This window comes from Halichoerus grypus, chromosome 2 (genome assembly GCF_964656455.1).
Source record: "Halichoerus grypus chromosome 2, mHalGry1.hap1.1, whole genome shotgun sequence".
Lineage (NCBI taxonomy): Eukaryota > Metazoa > Chordata > Mammalia > Carnivora > Phocidae > Halichoerus > Halichoerus grypus.
The window spans coordinates 34,183,402-34,207,702 of NC_135713.1; the positions used below are offsets into that span (position 1 = coordinate 34,183,402).

At 39.4% G+C, this 24,301-nt stretch overlaps 1 pseudogene; it reads right to left on the reverse strand.

Moving 5' to 3' along the window:
- Positions 1–11,136: 11,136 nt before the first annotated feature.
- Positions 11,137–11,610, reverse strand: LOC118542673 (small ribosomal subunit protein uS17 pseudogene; annotated as a pseudogene).
- Between the last annotated feature and the right edge of the window lie 12,691 nt (positions 11,611–24,301).

Below are 24,301 nucleotides of genomic sequence, written 5' to 3' on the forward strand. Positions count from 1 at the left end.
ATAGTTTCTTTGTTTTTTTCTTTTTTTCCTTCTGTCCTCCTTTATGAATTGATGATTTTCTGTAGTAGTATACTTAGATTCTCTTCTCTTTATCTTGTGTGTATCTACTATCGGTTTTATTTTGTGGTACTATGAGGCTTACTTGAAATATTTTGTTGATGTAATGGTCAATTTTAAACTGATAACAACTTAACTTTGATCACATACAAAAACTCTACCTTTTTGGGTGAAGGGGAGTGGGAGGTATAGGCTTTCAATTATTGGAATGAATAAGTCATGAGGATGAAAGGTACAGCATAAGGAATATAGTTAATGGTATTGTAATAGTGTTGTATGGTGACAAATGGTAGCTACACTTGTGGTGAGCATAGCATAATAACATATAGAGTTTTCAAATCACTATTTTGTACACTTGGAAGTAATATAACTTTCTGTGTTAAGTATACTTCAACCCCCCTCCACAAACCCCAAACTCTACCTTTTTACTCCTGCCTTTTATGTTTTTTGATGCCACAATTTACCTCATTTTATACCATGTATTCATTAACAAATGATTGTAGCTATAGTTATTTTTATTTTTTAAAATTTTTATTTTATTTAAATTCAGTTAATTAACATATAGTGTATTATTAGTTTCAGAAGTAGAATTCAGTGATTCTTCAGTTGCATATAACACCCAGTGCTCATTACATCATGTGCCCTCCTTAATGTCCAACACCCACTTACCCCATCCCCCCACATACCTCCCCTCTAGCAACCCTCAATTTGTTTTGATAGTTAAGAGTCTCTTATGGTGTGCCTCCCTCTCTGATTTTGTCTTATTTTATTTTTCCCTCCCTTCCTCTATGATCCTCCATTTTGTTTCTTAAATTCCACTAATGAGTGAAATCATAGGATAATTGTCTTTCTCTGATTGACTTATTTTGCTTAGTATAATACCCTCTAGTTCCATCCATGTCGTTGCAAATGGTAAGAGTTCATTTTTTTGATGACTGAGAAATATTGCATTTTATAAATATACCACATCTTTTTTATCCATTCATCTGTTGATGGACCATGTGGGCTTTTTCCACAGTTTGGCTATTGTGGACATTGCTGCTATAAACATTAGGGTGAAGGTGCCCCTTCGGATCACTATGTTTGTATCCTTTGGATAAATACCTAGTAGTGCAATTGCTGGGTCATAGGGTAGGTCTATTTTTAACTTTTTGAGGAACCTCCATACTGCTTTCCAGAGTGGCTGCACCAGCTTGCATTCCCACCAGAAGTGTAAGAGGGTTCCCCTCTCTCCACATCCTCGCCCACATTTGTCATTTCCTGACTTGTTAATTTTAGTCATTCTGACTATTGTGAGGTTGTATCTCATTGTGGTGTTGATCTGTATTTCCCTAATGCCTAGTGATGTGGAGCATTTTTCATGTGTCTGTTAGCCATTTGTATGTCTTTTTTGGAGAAATGTCTGTTCATATCTTCTGCTCATTTCTTGACTGGATTATTTGTTTTTTTGGGTGTTGAGTTTAATAGGTTCTTTATAGATTTTGGATACTAGCCCTTTATCTGATAAGACATTTGCAAATATCTTCTCCCATTCTGTAAGTTGTCTTTTGGTTTTGTCTACTGTTCCTTTGCTCTGCAAAAGCTTTTTATCTTGATGAAGTCCCAGTAGTTCATTTTTGCTTGTTTCCCTTGCCTTTGGAGATGTGTCTAGCAAGAAGTTGCTGTGGCCTAGGTCAAAGAGGTTCCTGCCTGTGTTCTCCTTTAGGATTTTGATGGATTCCTGTCTCACATTTAGGTCTTTCATCCATTTTGAGTCTATTTTTGTGTGTGGTGTAAGGAAATGGTCCAGTTTCATTCTTCTGCATGTGGCTGTCCCATTTTCCCAACACCATTTGTTGAAGAGACTGTCTTTTTTCCATCGGATATATTTCCTGCTTTGTTGAAGATTAGTTGACCATAGAGTTGAGGGTCCATTTCCAGGTTCTTTATCCTGTTTCACTGGTCTTTGTGTCTGTTTTTGTATGAGTACCATACTGTCTTGATGATGACGGCTTTGTAATAGAGCCTGAAGTCTGGAATTGGGATGCCACAAGCTTTGTTTTCTTTTTCAGCTTTCCTCTGGCTATTTGGGGTCTTTTCTGATTCCATACAAATTTTAGGATTATTTATTCCAGCTCTGTGAAAAATGTTGATAGTATTTTGATAGGGATTGCATTGAATGTGTAGATTGCTCTAGGGAGCATAGACATTTTAACAGTATTTGTTCTTCCAAATCCATGAGCATGGAATGTTTTTCCATTTCTTTGTGTCCTCTTCAATTTCTTTTTTTTTTTTTTTTTATTTGAGAGAGAGAGAATGAGAGAGAGAGCACATGAGAGGGGGGAGGGTCAGAGGGAGAAGCAGACTCCCCACTGAGCAGGGAGCCCGATGCGGGACTCGATCCAGGGACTCCAGGATCATGACCTGAGCCGAAGGCAGTCGTCTAACCAACTGAGCCACCCAGGCGCCCTCCTCTTCAATTTCTTTCATACACATTCTGTAGTTTTCAGAATACAGATCCTTTACCTCTTGCTGTCATTATTTTTAATACATTTGTCCTTTAACCTTCATACTAGAGTTAAGGGGTCAGTACACCACCATATCACAGTATTAGAGTATTCTGAATTTGACCATATACTTAGCTTTACCAGTGTGTTGTATGTTTTCATATTTCCATATTACTTGCTAGTATCCTTTTGTTTCAGCTTGAAGAACATTTTAGCATTTCTTGTAAGGCAGGTGTAGAGGTGATGAACTCCCTCAGCTTTTGTTTGTTTGGGAAAGTCTTTACTTGCTTTCGTTTCTGAACCACAGCTTTGCTGGGTAAAGTATTCTTGGCTGGCAGTTTTTTCTTTCAGCATCTTGAATATATCCTTCTACATTCTCCTGGCCTGCAAGGTTTCTGCTGAGAAATCCACTGATGATCTTATGGGGGATCCCTTGTATGAGAGAATTTATTTTCCTGTTGTTGCTTTTAAAATTCTCTATTTTTGATTTTAGACAATTTTTAAATAATGTGTTTTAGAGAAGATAATTTTGGATTGAAATTGTGGGATGACTATTAGCTTCCTGAACTTGGATGTCTAAATCCCTCCCCAGGTTTGGGAAGTTCTCAGCCATTATTTCTTTAAATAACCTTTTCACTCCTTTCTCCCTGTCTTCCTTTTCTGGGACTCAAATGATGTGTAGATTGTTTTTCTTAATGGTGTTGCATTAAGTCTTGTTTATCTGTGTTCTGTTATAGCTCTCTGAGCATCTTTAGAACAATTGTTTTGAAATTTTTGTTGGACATTCACAGATCTCCATTTCTTTGTGTTCAGTTACTGGAAGTTTACTGTGTTCTTTTGTTGGTGTCACGTTTCCCTAGTACTTTGTGATTCTTAAGGCCTTGTGTAGATGTCTGTGCATTTGAAGAAGTAGTGATCTCTCCCAAGCTTTATGGACTGACTTTAGTAAGGAAAGACTTTCATCTTTTGGGGGGCACAGTGAAATGTGCTGTGATTATGGGTCTAGTGGAGCAGGACATCAAGTGCAAGGACGTGTGGTGGTTCTGGTATGGGGGAATGTGATGTCTCATTGTTCAGGCTGCCAAGGTCCATAGCATAAACAATGGTATGTTTTTTGGTGAGTATTGGGTTCTGCAGTGGTTGCAAATTCTGTTGAGGTCCTCAGCAGCACCTCCAGGTTCAGGGGCTAGATACCGGGGCAGGTACTGGTGGTGGTCAGAGTGATGGTGTACACCTGCTTGGCTGCAGGTTCCTGTGTAGTGGCAAGGGCTGGCTGCAGACACACACGTAATGGTGGGGCTCGGGACCAGCAGCGAGGGCCAAGTACAACTGCACACACGTTGGCCATTGTGGAGGTCGTGGCTGTTGGCACGTACTCTTGTGGCTGCAGGGTCTCCCCTTGGGCGCAAGAATAGCAGGGGAGGCTGATGATGGCAGTTGGGCTGGTGAGGTGCAGGTGCACCACTGGAGGGGCTAATTGCAAGCAAGCCCAGCGATGCAGGCTGGTGACAGAGACAGGGCTAGAGCCAGGCCCGCATGTGGCCGTACAGGCCCTGGCTGTGAGTGTGCCCTTCTGTGGCTGCAGAGTCTCACCGTGGGCACACACAGTGGAAGCTGGTGAGGGAGATTAGGCCAGTGGTGTGTTAGTACTCAGTGGAGGGGTTAGCCCCAAGTGCACACACGGCAGCAGGAGGTCAGCCTCAAGGCTCCAGGCAGGCTTCTTGTACTCACGCAGCTGCAGAGGCCTGTGGGCTGGTGCTGGTGTGCGTTCCAGGCTCCAGCATGGGGAGGAGGCAGTGAGTGTGAAGGGACTCAGGGGGCTGGTGTCTGTGAATGTGAATGCCATGGGGTGAACTTTGGTGAAATCTGTGGGGCGTCCATAGCAGCCCAGCTGGCTATTGGTTTATTCAGTGGCAGAATCTGCTGGGATCCCCTGCAGAGCAGGACACTGGGAACCACAGTTGTCCCTGCTGAGTGGCTAATACTGGTAGCCCCTGCTCTTCTTCCTTGATCCTAGATGTCTCAATTCCTCTCAGCTTTGCTGGCCTCTGGGTGGGGTAAAACCAAAGCGGCTCCTTTGTGTGGTGCCCCGAAAGGCTGGGAAGCTGGTCACCTACCCTGCTCTCCCTTTCCTAGCCAGGGGAACTCTTTCTAGCTGGAGAGTTTCCTCTTGGCACTAAGCAGGGCTGGCCCGAAGGATGGGATGATGCCAGCAAAATGAAGCTGTTCTTCCTTCCCTTTTTGTGTGATGATTCTCAGGTTTTTTGTTCCACTGTGTTGCTGAAGTTTCTTAAGTGGATTCCAGAGCTCTTCCCAAGCTGTTCTTGTTCAGAGAGAGAGAGGTAATCCTTTATAAAAATGACTTTAAAGTTTGCCTTATATGTCTGGCAGCATATATATATGGGGGGAGGGGAGGGAGGGAGAGATAGGGACAGAGAGAGACAGAGAGAGATAGAGAGATAGAGAGAAAGAGACAGACTATATATATATATATATATATACTCTTAAAGTATCTACAGCCTTCAGTGGTCACCTTTATTTTGTTGTAATTTGTCCCATCATCTTAAAATAGCCTTGTGAATTTCTGTAAAAATTTTCAGCATTTATTCTATAAAATACCAACACTTTAATAAACATTCCTCATGTGGAATCAGGACACAACTATTTTAAATAATCTCAGACTTAGAAGCACTATTCTTATCCGAAAAATACAAGGCTAGTAAATGAAGGAATCACAGCTGGGATATGGTCAGGATTCTCTAAACCACAGCATCTCATGTGCAACAGTATAAAATTTGTGGGGACATTAGATCAAGTTGATTTCTTATTTTCAAAGTGCAGACATAAGAAGCAGATTTTAAAGTAAGAAAACATTTACTGTAAATACAGAAATAAAGGGATGAGAGAACTCCAGGCAGCTGCCGTGGCTCCTCACCTGGCCCCTCTTGGGAAATACAGGAAAAAGAAAAATGAGAGATCAGGACAGAGCCTGGACACAGCCTTAGGCTAGGATTTGCTAGTAAGTAAACAGCTTCTGACCTGAATTTGAAATTCGAGCATCTGCTTCTCAGAAAGAGGCAAAAATATTAGAGATCTATAGCATTTCCTTAGACTTCCCTAAATAGCCAGGTCTGCTCAGTACCTCTACACAAGTTAGTTGTCTGCCTTCCCACAGTGCCCATCTGGCACCTTCCTCTTCCTCTTTGTGTCTCACTTCAGATGCTACTTCCTCCTTGAGTTGTCCCCAGACGACTGAGAACGGCTCTGCCACCCCTTCTCCTAGACTCCCAGTTCATGTTCTACATCTAATTATTGAATGAATTCTTTCCATAGGGTTTTGCAGGACTGTATTTCCTTGAGTTTCTCTTCAAAACAAAACAAACAAATAAACAAATAAAAACCCCAAATCTGTCTTATGGTCAAATTTTTTTCAGAAACTCTGTACTTTAGGTTTCTCTTATGTATTTATTATATACATTTGAATACTAATGGTCCTGAGAGGTAATTCAGGAAAGAAACTTGTTTTTACTGGACATGAAACAACTCTTTTGAAAAACATCTGTCTTATTTCTCGGGAACAAGGTTGGGAAATGCTGCTTTATTTTGTTGTGCTTTATTTTCTTTGCACTGCCTCTCTACTGGACCATAATTTATTGGTATTGTCAATGCTTGCTATGGTGCCTGGCACATAGTAGGTCCATAATGAAATTATTTGTTAATAAAAACATGGGAGAGAAGAAGGTAATGACTCCCATGTTTGAAGCTTGGGAAGCTAATAGTTATTTATTGTTGCATTACAAACCACCCCAAAATTTAGTGGCATAAAGCAATCTTTCTTTCTTTCTTTCTTTTTTTTTTTTAATATTCATGGTTTTTGTGGATTTGGAATTCAGCAAGAACACAGTGAGGACAACCCCCCCATTGCTTCACAATGTCTGGGATGTTTTGTGGGATGATGTAAATGGCAGGGGGTTCCTAGAATGGCTGGGGGCTGGAAGGGCTGGGCTGGAGGACCCACTTCAAAGACGGCCTCTTCACTCACATGAGTGGCCAGAGCACCCTACATGTGACCTCTCAAGCATGGCTGTTTGAGCATCATCGAACTTTCTGCATCATGGCCCCAGGCTCCAAGAACACGTGCTTCCAGAAACCAAGGCAGAACTGCCAGTTTTTTTATGACCCAAACTCAGAAATCTCAGGTACGTCAAAGAATTTATAGCCATGCTTCACAATGGTACAGCAGCTTGAGGAGGGTGATGCCACTAATTGAGATAAGGGGCTCAGGAGGAAAGAGTTGCTGGGTAGGAGGGAGTGGGTCGGGATGTTCCTGGGCAGTTACAAGAGTATATCTGGAGCTCAGGAGGGAAGTGGGAGTTGGAAAATGAGGGTTAGAGTTGACATCATATAGGTTGATGCTGCAAGCGCAAATATGATTCTCTAGGGCAAACTGGTAGAGAAGGAAGGAGAGAAGCTCGGACATAGACCTGGTGTTACGGACTGATTGTGTCCCCCCCCCTCACATTCATATGCTGCTAGCCTAACAACTAATATGGTATTAAGAGGTGAGGCCTTTGGGAGGTGATTGGGTCACGAGGGCGGAGCCTTCATGTTTGGGATATAAAAGAGACCCCAGAGAGCTCTCATGTCCTCTTTCTGCCATGTGAGGATACAACAACAGGTTGGCCATCTGCAGCCGGGAAGAGGGTCCTCACTAGAGCCCCACCATGCTGGCTGATCTCTTCGGACTTCTAGCTTCTAGAACTGTAAGAAATAGATTTCTGTTGTTTATAAGCCATGCAGTCTATGGTACTTTGTTAGCTAGCAGTCCGAGCTGACTAGGACACCTGGGTAATGGCAGCGGGTAAGGGGACCCCGGAGGGAAGTAAGCGAGGAAGGGAGCTGAGGAACTGTAGCCACAGTGGTGGGAGGGGTAGGGCAGCATGGTCCTGCCCAGAGAAGAAAGTTCCAGGGGCAGGGGGGCCTACAGTATCACAGCCCCAGCAAAGTTGGGTAAGGAGGCCCAAGAGGTGTCCGCCGGATGTAGCAGTTAAAGAATCGTTTGCTAAGGGAAGTTTCCGTGAAGAGGTTATGGGCGCCAGAGGTGGTGGCGGGGATCAGCTGTTGCGTTGTTGGGGTGGGGGCTGGCGGTGGGAAGCCCGAGTGCAGGGTGCTGAGGGAAGAAGCTCTGCCTTCACAGCTAGGCTGCGTTCAGGTGGTGAGAGATCGCCTTCCCCTACCCACAAAAGCCTGTCCTTGTGATTGGGAGTCACAGGGCACCTCATTCACAATTGTTAGAAATGTGTAAAAGTCACTGAATGGAAAAAGCTTTTAGGAGCACAAGGCAGCCAGGGTGGATCACATAACAGCACAAACATGTGACACGTCCCTAGATAAGCCTGCCCCCGCAGCCAGTAACAGCTCTGGAATCTGCCCGGGAGTAGCCGACGCGCGGAGCAAATGCATTTCCTCTGTTTGGCATCTGCTGGCTGCAGGGAAGGGCAGCTGGCCAAGTCAGGTTTCCTGAAGGGTTAAGAGGCATGCGGGCTCTCTTAGTATAAAGATGTGTCTCCATATGAGGAGTGAATAAGGACTGTTGGGACAAGGAAGTGTTATGTCATCTTACACATTCTACCAGTCCTCCTGACAGTTCCCTTTCGGGAAAAGGCAAAAGGCCTACAGGAAGACACAATTATGATGTTCAATTTTTTTTTTTTTTTGCTTCTGTGGGACTCGAATGTGGCCATTGGAAAAAGTTTCTTACAGTTGATAAATTATGATTAAATGAATTAATATACCTGAAGCTCTTAGAATAGTGCCTGTTCTAAGAACCAACACCATATAAGTGTAAAGTATTATAATTACTATTTTAATATTATGTGGTAGCTTTAAATACAGAATTGTAGTTTGATTGGAAGGAAATTCTTCTTCTCTTTTCTCTTACATTTCATAGATAAGATAAACCTTTGGACCTTTTCAAAAAACAGTATAAAGATAGGAGTAAAATACCTTTAGCCCCAGGTAAAACCATTACCAGAAAACAAAGTGATAGTGATCCATGTGGCCAAATTTGACAATTGAGTGGATATAGTTTTCCTAAGTGGATGTTCTTTGTGGCTGGTGGGCTTTGATTCCAATGACTTGTTTCTGACTCTGAATATCCAGCTTCAGATGACATCCTTTTGGGAAAAGCGGTGTGCTCAAGTGATAAAATGTACGGGTGTAAGGTGATCCGACTTGAAGGCCTCCTGAAAATTAGGAGTCCCATTGTGCACCTCCTGTCTCTTTTGCTGTCTCAGAGAGAGAGAATGCTAGCAAGTTCAGGTCAGAAGCTGTTTACTTACTAGCAAATCCTAGCCTAAGGCAGTGTCCAGGCTCTGTCCTGATCTCTCATTTTTCTTTTTCCTGTGTTTCCCAAGAAGGGCCAGGTGAGGAGCCACGACAGCCCGCTGGGGAGGTCCAGAGAGGGATCTGTGGGGATTATTTTATTCCTTTATTCCTACTCTGAAAATAAAATCTTGTCTACCAAAATCTTCTTAGGCTTGCCCTTTTGAAAGCAGGATTCCAGTGTGATGTGATGCCCTTGCAAGTTTGATATAAATCCACACCCAGCTGCGGACTGGAAAGCAGGGAAAAAGTAGATGTGGTTTCTGAGTTTCAAGAGGTGAACAATATATTTCAGATGAGAATGAAATCTCTATGTCTATATGAAGTAAATATGCACTTAAGAATATGAAATATTTATTTTGAAATACAGGTTTTCTGATCAGAAAAATAGGGGGACACTTTTTGCAAGTTTATAAGGATGTTTAAGGAAGATGGCATAGACTAGGATAGAGGAATGTGATGAATTAGAGACAAAGACTCGTACTAAATTTTTTTCCATTGGTTAGAAATAGACTTTCAAAGTCTTTTGGATGGAAGTAATTGGGGGAAAATTGAAAAGGAGAATAGATATGGTTAGTTATTGTATGAGTGTGATCACTGGACTTTTCCAGCACTTTCCTGAGTTGAGGACCAGGTTGAAAGGGGTCACGTACTATGATGAGAAGGGATGTTTTGGCCTGACAGAAGGACTTGAGCTTCTGGAGAACAAGTAGGGTGGTCTCTGATGCTTAAGTAGAGGGGATTTAATTTAATCACAAGGGCAAGCGGTGTGTTTTGCACACAGCAGCTCTTCTGTAGGTGTTTATTGTTCATAATGCAACTCACATCTGAATTTGTGAGGGTTTCATGGATCTTAAATATCTGAAATGTCTTTCTTTTTTTTTTTTTTTCTTCCTGATAGTGTGCTCTGATATTCCGCTCTGTCTTGGATCTTCTTGAGGCTGCACATGCATGCTTGAAAACTTCCTGGAAGCTAAAATGCTATGCCCAGATTGGGAAAATTTTCATAAATATGTCTTTTTCTTTTAGTGTCTAGGATAATAAAATCTGTAACAGGATTATTTTTTGGCCTTAAGTATTAATTTAGGTGATATGTCTGTGAATATTGGTCCTCAGTAATTTTCAAAACTCTAAGGTTACTTACCCTCTATAAAGTTATATCTAAAGTCAGCTGTTCCTAAACTAAATTTTGTGGGATATGGAATAGAACTAGTTTCTATAGAATTCTTATGTCTCTGGAACTCCCATCCTTGTTGGTCTAGAGATGAGAGCTTGTATCTTTAGGAAATGAGACAAGACCTATTGGTGGTCAGAAAGCATTAGTAGTAAACCCATCTGCTCAAGTCAGCTTTTGCTTGATTGATGTCTGCGGCAAGATCAAATGGAATACCAGATTATTTTGAATTTTTCTAATAAATTTTTGGTTATCCAGACCAATGGAGATGCACCAAGAGGTCAAGGACTGTTATGGGGGAAAATAAACTCTCTCTTTCACACACACATTTGCACAAATGTATATATACATATATATTTGGAATTTCAGTGACTCAAAGAAGAAAATAATGGACCATATAAGACTTCACATCTAAAACATTCCTTTTTTTTTTTTTTTAAAGATTTTATTTATTTATTTGACAGAGAGAGACACAGCGAGAGAGGGAACACAAGCAGGGCGAGTGGGAGAGGGAGAAACAGGCTTCCCGCTGAGCAGGGAGCCCGATGCGGGGCTCGATCCCAGGACCCCGGGATCATGACCTGAGCCGAAGGCAGACGCTTAACGACTGAGCCACCCAGGCGCCCCTAAAACATTCCTTTGAATTAGCTATCACTAATGGTAAGTACTCTATAGGGGGCAGAAAATTGTTTGGTGAACAATGAGATAATTTTCATTGTGGTGAATCATACACAAGATAGTGACACAAGATACTGTACTTAGTTAATAGCCTAATGAGAGGTATAAGTCTTTGATGTCCAATACATAGTGACTAGCCTGAGGTGGCTACTGAGTAATTGATATGTGGTAAGTGCAAATGAGGAACTGAATTTTAAATTTTATTTAGTTTTAATTTTTTGAATTTAAATTTAAAAATTGATATGTCATTAAGTTAAAAACTTTTATGAATGTTTGAAACAATTTGGGTATGTCATTTACTTTTTTTTTTTTTACTGGGAAAATATTTTCTTCAAGGGTGTGGGCAGATGTCTAGTCTCAGAATTTCTGGAATTGTTTCTTGGTGCCAGTGGCCTTCATGACTTCGTGAGCATGTTGAAGCGCACAGTCTTGCTCAGGGGCTGGCACTTGCCCACTGTGAGAGTGTTGCCCATCTAGACATCCTTGAAGCATGGGGACAGGTGCATGGACATGTTCTTGTGTTTCTCAAAGCGGTTGTACTTTTGGAGGTAGTAGAGGGAGTCTAAGAGAATAACAGTGGTCCTCTGCATCTTCATCTTGGTCACCACACCAGACAAAATCCACCCTTTGATGGAGACATTACTAGTAAAGGGACATTTCTTGTATATATAGTGCCCTCAGTGGCCTCCTTGGGCATCTTGAAGCCCAGCCTAATGTTTTTGTAGTATCACGGGAGCTTCTCCTTACCAGTTTCTCCAGGCAGGACCCTCTTTTTATTTTGAAAGATGGTTGGCTACTTTTGGTAGCACACTCAGTCTGAGAGTCCGCCATCTTCCTGGCTGCCCGAAAAAGGCTGTCAATTTACTTTTTAACTGTATAGTCTATAAAGTCTAAATATAGAGCAATTATTGCCTATGAAAATTTAGTGTCTGAATTGAGATGTGTTATATATGTAAAATATGCACTGGATTTTGGAATAATTGAAAAAGAATGTAGAATGTCTCACTAATAATTCTTTTACATTGATTTTACATTGAAATGATAATATTTTACATATATTGAATGTATTATTTTATTTAATTTCACCTGTTTCTTTTAAAGTTTTGTAATGTTGTTACTGGTAAATTTAAAATTACCCATGTGGTTCACATTATATTACTATTAGATAGATTTGGAATAGGCAATACATGGTACAATATTTCAAAGTGAAAAAATTCCATAAAAGCATGGGGGAATATCAGAACATAACTAGAGTTTTAGGTACTCAAAGGAGAAACAGCATTCCAGATAGAGGGAATGATACTTGCAAAAGGCTCAGGTGGGAGTGTGTGTGTGAGGTACTCTGAGAGCAAGGTGTGAGCATGGACTTGATTCAAAACAGTGGGGAATTCATTTATAGAGATAAGTCCTGGTAAGGCCTGTCGTGCAGGGTGCTGAATGCCAGGCTAAGGAACTTGGATATTATTGTCTAGGCAATTAAAGAGTAACTGGAGGTTTTTGAGAAAAGAGAATATTTTATGGAGGTTAATTTTGTTTTATTTGAATGGAGAAATATTGGAGAGGAGATCAGTTATGATAATACTATGATAATATTCATGGTGTAAGGAGTACCTGATTTCAGTTATTGGTGGTATTAGAAATAAAACTAATAATGATAATGAAAATAGTAATAGCTAATATTTATTAATTAAATTTTGTGTCAAGAATTGTATTAAATATTTTTACATGAGTTACATAACTCTTATAATGCTTCTCTGAGTTAGGTACTATTGTCCCCATTTTATAGATGGAGAAACTGAACCATACCCAAGTTAAGCATCTTGATGAGAAGAACATCTTAATGAATTTGGACTGGGGAGAAACAATCATAGAGGTTTTGGAAATCCGTTTGGTTGTGCCACTAGTGAATATCCTTTTCTCTTTTTGGAATATCAGGAGATGGAGGTTATTATTTTACACAATTGATTAGAGAAGCCTTCTCTAGGAAGGTGAGAGTTGAGTAGATATCTGAAGGAAAGGCGAGAACAAGGCTTATGGCTATCTGGAAGGAGAGTGTTCCAGGGAAAGAGAACATCAGGTACATGAGCATGAAGTAGGAGCATGCTTGGTGTGTTCTAGGAACAGCAAAGAGACTCAGTCCAGTATTGACTGGGCAAAGAGCCATGTGGGAAAAAATTTCAGAAATGCCGGTATGCCAGACCATGTAGCATCTTGTGCCTTTATGTAACTTTGGATTTTACTTTGAGCGAGATGGTAAGATATTGAAGGATTTTTTTTAAAGATTTAATTTATTTGAGAGAGAGAGAGAAAGAGCACGAGCGGGGAGGAGGGGAATAGGGAGAGGGAGAAGCAGACTCCCTGTGGGGCTTGATCTCAGGATTCTGTGATCATGACCTGAGCCCAAGGCAGAGGCCTAAACAACTGAGCCACCCAGGTGCCCCAGTATTGGAGGAATTTTAATAGAAAATTGACTTAATCTGACTCATATTTTAGAAAGAGCACTCTGGCTAGTATTTGAGATTTGATTTTATGGGACAGAGATGAAAGCCAGTTAGGAGGATACAGCAATAATCCAGGTGAGAGATAATGCTGGCTAGGACCAGCATGATCGAGGTAGAGGTGATAAGAAGTGCTTGCATTCTGAATATTAAAACCAACGGGATTTTCTGATGTATTGAATATGGGGTGTGAGAGAAAGAGAGGAGTCTAGGAAGACTTCAAGATTTTTGGCTTGAGCAACTGGAAAAATGAATTTGCAGTTTACTGAAATAGGGAAGAATATGATCAGAACAGATTTGGGGGGAGGTGAAAATCAGGAGTTGTTTGGGGCATTTAGAGATTCCTAATAGTCACCTATGGCAAGAGGTCAAGTAGACAGTAGACTATTTAAGTCTGTAGTTCGGGGCACATATTTAGGCTGGAAATATAATTTTGGTGGCATTAGTAATACAGTTGGTATATAAAGAAAGAAACTGGATGAAATCGTTAGGGCATGAGCACAGACAGAAAAAAGATCTGAGGTTTGAGCCCTGGCACGCTCTAACACCTAGCATTTGCAGGTTGGGGAGATGAGAAATCAGCAAAGAGACAGAAGGTGTTGCCAGTGAGGTAGGAGGAAAACCCAAAAATGTTGTGTCTCGGGAGCCCAGTGAAAAGTGTTTTAAGGAGGAGAGTGTGATCAAGAATTTCAGATAGTGCCGCTAGGTCAGATGAGATGACTTGGGAAATATCCATTTGCTTTAGCAACCTAGAGGTCACTGGTGACTTTGACAAGAGTTATTTGTTTGGAGTGTTGAGGAAAGACTACGGACTATAAAGTTCAGAAGGGAATTTTGAGAAAAGAAGATAGTGAGTGTAGATCTTTTTTTTTTTTTAATTAATTTATGTATTTGACAGAGAGAGAGAGCACAAGCAGGGGGAGCAGCAGGGAGAGGGAGAGGGAGAAGCAGACTCCCTGCTGAGCTTCCTGTGGAGCCTGATGCGGGACTCGATCCCAGGACCCTGAGATCATGCATGACCTGAGCCGAATGCAAACACTTAACAAACTGAGCCACCCAGGTGCCCCTAGGTGCTTTTTTTGGGGAGTTTTGCTGTAAAAGACAGCAGAAAAGTGAGATGAAATCTAGAAGGAGATAAAGGGTCAGGGAAGATTTTGATTTTGTTTTGTTTTGAAGAGGGAATGTAGGGTGCCTATATGTAAATGGTAGTGACTCACTATGGAGCAGGAGAGGGGAGCATTGAAAGAGCAGCCTCACTGAGCCCTTGAGAGAGGATGGGATGTTGTGCACAAGTGGAGTTGGCTTTTGGCAGAAACAACTCTTGTAACGGAATGGTATTAGATTCGATAAATTGATAGTATCAAATTGTTCGTAACCAATTTACCAAATTGTACTCTCAGATTGTTTCTTTAAAAATGCATCCTTCAATATATTGAAAGACCCTCATTCTCACTTAGAGTAAGAGAAACAGAAAATGAAGCCCAGTGAGGTACCATTTTCATCTGTCAGGCCGGCAAAGATAAAAACACTTTAATAGCACCCTGCATTGGAAGAGTGTGCATAAATCATTATTCTTATACATGGTGAATGGGAGTGTAATTGGGACAGCCTGGATGGAGGGAAATTTGGCAAATATTTATCAACTTTACAAATGCACAATATCCCTTGTACCAGAAATTCCACTGCTAGCTTATTCTATAGATATAATTACCTATGTAGGAGGAGACATTTATTTCAGAGTATTTACTGTAGTGCTGTTTGTTAATAGGAAAAGATGATGAAAATAAGTACTTAGCAGTAGTGGACTGATGTGAACTGATATGATGTGAATTGTGGTGCACCCAAATGATGGAATTGGATATAGCTGTAAGAAAGGAATGAAGAAGCCCTTTATCTGTTGATACAAAAAAATCTCTGAGAAGTACTGTTAAGTAACAAAGGGAATTATAGAACAGTGTGTACAGTTTGCTACCATTTCTGAAAAAATACAGGTATGATTCATATATGTGTTTGCATATGTCTAAATATCTCTGGAAAGATCTAGAAAATATTTTAAATAATATTACATGGAATATTCCACTATACTAGTTCATTGTTCATATAATACGATAATCTCTTTTCATGATGAGGTTTATTTTTGTAAAAACAAAAAAGTAAGAGAATTAAAAAAATAGTAGACATGTTTATGACTTTAACACTTTTGATCAACCAGTAGCTAAAAATTTTAATTATAGACCGCTTACCAATTTAGATCTATCAAGAAATGAAAATACATGTTAAAATTAATGAATCAAAACAATCTATTTCACAATTGTTTTAAGCAATAGTAAGAATATTGTCACTTTTAAATTTCAAGTAAAATGTAATAAATTATAATTTTTTACAATGTGTGGTATGTGCTTTAAAATATTTTAGCAAATTATATATTAATCTAATGTATTATATCTAAAATTATATTCAATAGTATATTCCAAAATTGTTCTTAGATTTTGATTTTTTTATAGGTATATACGTTTTTCATATTATTATAGTATTGCATCAGAAATAGGCTATCCAGGTGCTTGAAGAAAGTGCAGTGCAATTCTTCTAATTCTTTTTCTTGTTCAGTTACATTTCTTTCAGATTCTAGGCAATTGAGATTTTGTTTTGTATATTTGATCTACACCAACACCAGGAAATTATGACCATTTAGTTTTTCCTTCAATTACTTAAATTTGCTCCAATCTTTTGCCTCTTCTTGTCTGGGGAACAGAGGCCTTACTATATGATGAATATGTCATAACAAACGCATGTTGAAATCAGACCTGAGAATAATCCTTTTAGATTCCTTAAAGTGATATCATATTAAACTGTGCTAAATATTTACACATTTTAGAATGTAGGATTTTGTTTTTCAGTGTTATTGACTTTACTTTCTAATGTACCACTTGTCAAATAAACTCATTTCTAATAGTCAACAAAAGGTATTAGTTTCAAGATTTCTAACATATAGTCTTGAAACACTAGAGTGATATCTTTTGTCAGAACAAAGTACTAGTTGACAATTCAAAGACATACCTTTTTCTGAATGGTGTATTGTTAAGGGGAAATACTTGTGAACAAAAGGTGGAAATAACCATACTGGGAATCAGGTAACACAGGCTGAGAACAAGGATAGCGGATAGAATATATGGGCCAAGTCTAAGGGCTTAAATGACAAGATGGGATTTCACCCACTTTCAAAACATTACTTTTGTGCTCAACTTGAAAGCACCGCTGCTTTTCTTCAATTCATATGATAGTAAATATTCAATGCTCAAGCATATATATGAGCTTCCATTAACTCAAGGGTGGTAGACGTATTTGTATTTTATTGGATTTCATTCAACAGCTAGATCTTTTTACAAGATTCACATTCTCAGGTGTATTTTATAGATCAGTTCTTTACATGTATATGCTATAAATATGATTTTATTTTACCTATTGAAAATACTAGGATTGTGAAATGGAGAGGAAATATTATAGTCATATATAATAAAAAAATAATCTATCTCTAAAAGCTAAGGTCAAGAAATCCAAACACCTGTTAATATGTTAACACATATAGGTAATTCTAGCTGTGTAATTTTGAAAATACTCATAGGAATATTTTATGCTTCTATTTTATAATGGTGCTCTTCTAGCAAACTCATTTGTGATCACCTAAGTGATATTAATTGGGCAATTTAGAGACCTGGGACACTCTTGCAATATTACTAGCAGAAAAAAAACTACTGGATATTTCAAAGACACATCTACATATTATGTAGTATTCTGAGTGGTGTTTTTGTGAATGAAAGATAAATATCACATTATCAAGAAGTAAAATCACTGGAGGAATAACGTAAAAGAGGTGTGAGATAAGGCACAAGACTACAAGTTTGAAAGAAATCTGAAAGGTACAATCTGGAGTAATTATGACTTTTAAATTCTTTTGTAGGGGCGACATATCAAACTAACACATGATATGGATAAATAAAATGAGATAACGTGGGTTTTGGGTAGAAGGTGGCATAGGAGTTTGGAGCTAAGGTCAGTTTTAAATTGGAATTTTATGTTGCGGTATTAATAATGAGAATATCGATCTATTTATGCTATGGTGTATTTTTTATATGCTTCCTTAGTTAAAGCCAGGAATATTTTCATTAATTAAAAATCATTTGAAGAGGAGTAGTCAATTGGCAAGTTTTATTTTTGAGTACGGAGTACCCTCTAGGTAGTGGGGAGCTCTGGTATTTTGGGAAATAACTAGACTATGAGAAAACGTGGCTTATATAGTTTACCACAAAATTTTAATAGAGAAAATAATATAGAAAATTAATATAATCAGAGGTGTTATCCTTAAAATACTTATGCAGAGAGTCTTTTGGTTTTTCCTTTAAGTTGTACTAAAATGGAAACAACCTCAACAGAACAATTCTGTGACATACTAGAAAATCCTAGCCTTTACTTTATCTGAGAAAATTTGCGTTTCTGTTTCTTCCCGAATTCTCCTTGAAGAGAACCAGAGTGGAACTGAATCTGAACAAGAAACCCATCTGCAACCCATAGGTTTACCACAAAAAGGCTACTACTGCAGGGGATTTTGCAAGACATGACTTTAGGTACATACGCATTTGTGAATTTCAGAGCAGAAAGGAGGAACTTTGAGATCTTGGAGTCATTGGCTGTGAGAGGTTACCTTGGTAGACATTTACTATGCCTCATTTTGTTCGGAGAACAAATAATTTCCTTATGGTCATGTAGCTAATTAATGGCAGAGCTGGATTGTTCCTTGGATCTTCATACTGCCTGCTGAGACTGTTGTTCCTTCAGAGTATCACTCACATCTACCTGCGCCCTTGCCTTCATGGGCCATCACTCTGCCCTGTCTTCACCATCTCTCATGTGGTCTGTGGCTAGTGCTATTTCTAGAATGTGTATTTCAGAATTTGGGGGCCTGCCGTGCTGTGCTCTAGGTAAACTCAGTGAGCTGGCAGTGAGGTAGGAGGATGAAGGTAGACGGTCTTCCTGGCATCTCTTTCCATCCATCCGTCTGTAACACAGAGTCTGCCTTCCCATTCCTACACTCATGCTTCCAGCAGTGTAAATGACATGTTTTCCCATGTTAAGACTGCTTCCAGTGTTTGTTTTAACTTTAGTTCATCTCATAAAATGCTCCAGATGTTTTTGGATTGGGGAACTACAGAATGATCATAGTTAAAATATGTCTTAGGACGCCAAACTTCCAAGTTTGCCCCATCTGTCATACCTATATTTGCTGATCCCCAAACTATCCTATGCACAACTGTCAGGTTAATTTTCTTAAAGCATAGATTTCCCCAATGCCATTCTTGTCCTTCAAAACATGAATTTACTTTTTTTTTATTATTATGTTATGTTAATCACCATACATTACATCATTAGTTTTTGATGTAGTGTTCCATGATTCATTGTTTTGAATTTACTTTTTGTACCTAAGGAAATAGTTCCTTAGTTGGATGTTTAAGATTTTCCATGATCTTTCTTCCAAATTTTCATGGTCATTTCTATCTATTTATATCAATCAACAATCTACTCTAGTACCAGTGGTATTAACTACTCACTGCCCATTCAATGAACTATGTTTTTCCTGCCTCTTTTATTAGGTCAAATGGTGCCTGGTGATGAGAATGCCATGACAGGTGAATGTTACCTACTAATGTGGGCAATTAAAAAAACCTATCTGCCAATATTACCAACACTATCACCATTACCCTTATTATTTACCATGGCGGGGTCATAAATTTAACTCATATAATAACTTGCATTTGCAGAGAAATATAATTTATTAATTTTATCAGTAGTTAATCTAGTCTCCGTACTCAACTTTACCCTCTAGGTAGTGGGGACCTCTCTTCCTGAGATCCCCTCCCCCAAAATAACTATACTAAATATTCAATTGTGTTTAAACCTTAGAGCAACTGTAATTTAAATACTTCACTTGGGTAATGTTCGATCTGTCTAGGATCAAATGCCCAGTCTCTTTTTATCTTCTACTGTTCCTCCCAGCTCCTAGGATGATATCTGTTATATGTGGTGGTGGTAGATGATAAGGGGGGGTTGGTCCAAGCAGAAAATTAGGCGTTTTGGGCGAGGTGTCTCTTGCTTATCTGCATCAGTGTCCCTTGGTCAGATGGTTGGTGCTTATTCTGCTCGCATTTACAGCTGAAGTTAGCAACTGGTGTACTTCTTGGTACTCTCAGGCACATTCAGTCACATCCATTTTATGATGGCCCCACAGACCTCTTTGGGCGCTTCTGGATGGTGTACTTTGCAGCCATTAATTCAGAGCCTTCCAATCTTCCGATCTCTGCAAATTCCTCACTCAGATTCAGCTGTCTAGGGTCTTATCCCATTTGTGCTTCATGGAAAGATAGCAGAGGAAAACCACACCGCAGGACTTCCCTCTGCCTGACGAGAATGCAGCATTTTCTTGATTTTTCAGGGCTTCCTTCTTGCTCTGGGGCTCCCTGTACAGAGTCTCAATTTGGGAGTGTGGGCAAGAAAGCTCTCTGAGCTTCTCTCAGTGCAAAGTCCCTTATCTAATGCATATTGCCTTTTCCAGGGCAAATTTGGAGCCATATCTCATCTCCTGCTCTTTCTTTTTTAATACCATATATTTGTGCCCACAAGACCAGCCTACCTCACAGCTTCAAACTTAAATACTTTCGTTGACAGCTGAAGAGCAGCATGCCTCATGACCCAACTACTCTGCCTTGTGGATAGGCTCTATGAACCTAGTCCCCAAATTTGGTCTTGATAATGGACCAGCAGGAACTGCGGTGGTCCTTTTATATGTGGTTATCTCTCATTTCAAGATCAGTATGTTTAAAAGACTTACTAACTTCTCCTTCCTCAAACTTAACTTTTTTCCTTTGTGCCCTATTTCTGTTAATGGTATTATATCTTACCTTGTAAGAAGCCTTTAGCTCTTTATTGTTCTCTAAACTCACTACTGAAGTGGCTTCTAACTTTGCCTAGCTCTTTCTTTAAAATTCCATCTTTTCAGTTCCCTTTATTCTGCCTTGTCTTATTTCTGTACCTCAATCCTCTTTCCCCTGCATATTTATCATAGTTTCTTAACTAATTTTGCCACCTTCAGAATTCCCGTCTTTAAACTGTCATCCATACTACCATACTGTCACACTGTCAGAATTATGAAATACAAATCTCATAATTTCCATCCTCAAAAATATTTTGTTGCCCAATGGCCTGGGGATAAATCCATTTATTCAACAAATATTTATTCAAGGTGTTTTGTGTAGTAGCTACCTTTTCAACAGCTGCCACATCTGTTACTTTTCTCTTCATCCCCAATTACTGCTGCCCTGATTGAAGCTACCATCACCTCTTGCCCAGATTACACTAGCCTCCTATTTGGCCTCTTTGCTTTCTTCTTGCTCATCTCCAACCCATTTCCCAGACAGCAGCTACAATAATCTTTCATTTATTTCCTTCTCCTGTGTTGTATTTCCTCAAGAAGTTGTCAAGATTTGGTTATCAATTCTAGTTAGTTAATTTCCAAGTGTTAATGACTATAATATTTACATTTTAAACACCTTAACTTAAACTGATGGGTAATTTCAAGAAGCAGACCCTACCATATGAATGGGCTGGGTATGAAGGAGGGAAAGCTGTGGACAACATCCAGGTTATATGTTTAATGTGGTATTGTATGTGCACTCAGTCTGATTTCAAATCACACCATTCCAGGCACATTTTCTCTGAGATTATCCCTCATACGCACACACTACATATACCTCGCCCCTCTGTCACTGTTCCCCAGTGAACACTAGGAACTTTTTCATTCCACCTTGCTTTGTGCTATTCACTAAGCCTGGAATGCCCTTCCAATTACCACTGTCAAAATCAAATTAATCTTTTAAGGTTGAAAGAAATATTTATTCTTTTCTCAAGACTTTCTTTTTCCTTTCACCTGAAATTAATTACTTCTTCTTTGGTGGCTCATAGTGCCTTAAAAGAAACCCAGAGTTTTGGAAACACATCTGGTAGATTATGCAATGGTTAGATTGAAAGTCTGTATGTTGCTCTAAATTGTAAGTTTAATTATTTAGGGAAGGTATGATATCTTATCCGTGTTCTCCACAAACTGTAGTTCCCATTACTGAGTGCTTTGCTTATGGTAGCACTCAATAAACATTTGTTGTTTCTTCCCTCTATTACCTATAAGAAGAACCAGGCATTTCCTAATGGTGTCCAAACGCCCATTGGTGGCTCCATATTTTGAGATCACTAATTTTCTGGGTCATGATGATAAATAGCCATACAAGTCACTAAATATATGCTTGTCTTTCTTACTTGCTTTCTTTTCCCCTTCTTGGCCTATTGCTCATTTCTCTTTAATTTTAGGAGATTCTTTAATAATGATTCAGCAGCTCAATCCCTGGAAAGTAAATCACAAAAGGCTTAGGCACTGAAAGTTTATGGCCATATGATTACCAATTGTAGTTTAATTGATTTTGAAAAATGATTGTGACCCTTTTAATTTTCATAATACCTTATGTAAAGAATAATTGTACAATATAATCCACTTAATGATACACTTTTAGGAATGAAGGCTATTGGTTTATGATGACTGTGATTCACCTGCCTTGGGTCTTCAGGACTTGTAACAGAATGCAGAGCAGATCTAACATACAATGGGAATATAGGAACTCAATAAGTTGGTGTGGTTTTAGGAGTGTCCAAACACAATACTTGCCTTTATAGTTCCTGAAATTACTTTTTTTTTTTTTTAAAGATTTTACTTATTTATTTGACAGAGAGGGAGACAGTGAGAGAGGGAACACAAGTAGGAGGAGTGGGGGAGGGAGAAGCAGGCTTCCCGCCGAGCAGGGAACCCGATGTTGGGCTCAATCTCAGGACCCTGGGACCATGACCTGAGCCGAAGGCAGACGCTTAACGACTGAGCCACCCAGGCGCCCCTTGAAATTACTCTTTAATTTAAGGTATTTAAAATGCAATTATAGTCATTAAAGCTTGGAAGTTAGCTAACTGGAATTGATAACTAAATCTTGACAACCTCTCGAGGAGATATAGGAAGGATGTATTTTGAAGCAAAATGAAGGTATTGTCTCAGGGAGGAGTTTCCATCATTCTGAGTGCGAGACTGATGGGAGATTGAGGAAGATAGTGCTGAAATAGCCTAAATAAAAAGCGGAAGAAAATAAAGCAGAGAAAGGGGAAGAGGAAGAGAACTGATATTTATTGAGTGCTTACAATATGCCAAGTGCTATGTTAGACTTTTCTTTGCTTGTTAGATTATGTAGCCATAAGGGAGTTATAAAGACTAGCTCTGCCTACTTTACAAATTTACAAGTCTTTCCCTGAATAAATCTGTCTCTTATAGTCCTTTCCTCATTTAACAAGATTCATTTTTTACTTCCTGCAGTACATCACTTTCATTAGTGACTGTGTTTTTCTTACCTCCCAGTACCCATGCCCTTTGATCATGCCCTCTCACTCTGACTCTGGGGATGGCCATTCGACTTGCTTTGGCCAATAGACAATAGCATGCATGACACAGACAGGCTTAAGGAGCACTTGTACATTTTCACTTGCCCTTTCTGTGATTGAGCTTACTTACTCTTGTTTCTCTGCCCAGTCATGAGTTGGTGTCTGAACTAGCTTGCTGGAGGGATGTGAGATGCACACAGAGGAGATCTGAGGCCAAGTGACCCCAAAGATATAACAGAATAGCTAGGAAACAGCAGAGCCTCCCCAATCCACTTCTCACTGCAGATGTGGGAGTGAATCCAGTTGTGACCTGAAAAACCACTCAGTTGACCTGCTGACTTGGGGGCAATAATAAATCACTGTTTTTTTTAAGACACTAAGTTTGGGGTGATTTGTCTTCTTGTGGCAGTGGATAGCCTGCTACATGCCAGATATTGTGATATGTGCTGGGGATACAAATATAAATAATAAGTAGCTCTACCCCTGAGGTGTTCATTTTCCAGTGAGGGAGCCAGCAACAATGGGATCACTGCTATAATAATAATAGTAATAATAGTACTGTGGGAGTCAAGAGGAGGGGCACCCTGTGAGAATGTGGGAAAGGAGGTGACATTTAACCAGGTTCATGAAGAATGGGAAAGGATTCCCTTTATGGAGCAGAGGGAAGAACATTTGAGATAGAGGGAAAAGTATGTACAAAGGGAGGGAAGTATATCAAAGGAAGAAGCAAGAGGAATTTTAGGAGATGGGGCTAGAGAGGTTGGTTGGGTCCACATGGGATGGGTCTTGGGCATTTTTGATATTCAGCTCACTATTAGAATATCCAGGACACATGTTTATTTGTAATTGTTCATGAATCATCCACTATATATTTCCTTGAGTAAACTGTGATCAATTTGTACCTTCTTTGTAGAAGGGACAGAAAAAGCAGATGATTGTGTACAAGTCCATGTGACATAAGAGGAAGAAATGAATGAAAACCAGAGGGTTATATGGCAGGGGTGATGGACACTGCTGCTACCATCATTATTGGTAGTAAAAGCTGTTACAATTGAAAATTACAAATAGTAATTATAACCCAAATCAATAGTATTAGGGTTATAGATTTACATATGAGGAAAAGAAGAGATGGCCTTCTCTGATTGGGTAGTAGTGTTACACACTAAATGCTTACAAATAGTCCCCTCCCCAGTTTATAATATCCCTGAGGGACAATGATTTCTCAAGAATCTCTGAAATGTCTATTAACTACTATTTTTAAAAAGGCATGACTCTAGCTTTCTGGGAGGTCATCTTCTCTTCATCTTCACTTTTCAATATCTACTAGGTTATCCTTTCTTCATCTACTGCATCTGTTAACTTATATTTATCTTTGTAATCCAGTATGTATGGTGATCTTAAATTATTTCTTTTTCTTAACGAATATTTCCTTGTTATTTTTTTCAAAGCTTTTATTTATTTATTTATTTGAGAAAGAGAGAGAGTGAGCAGGGAGAGGGGCAGAGGGA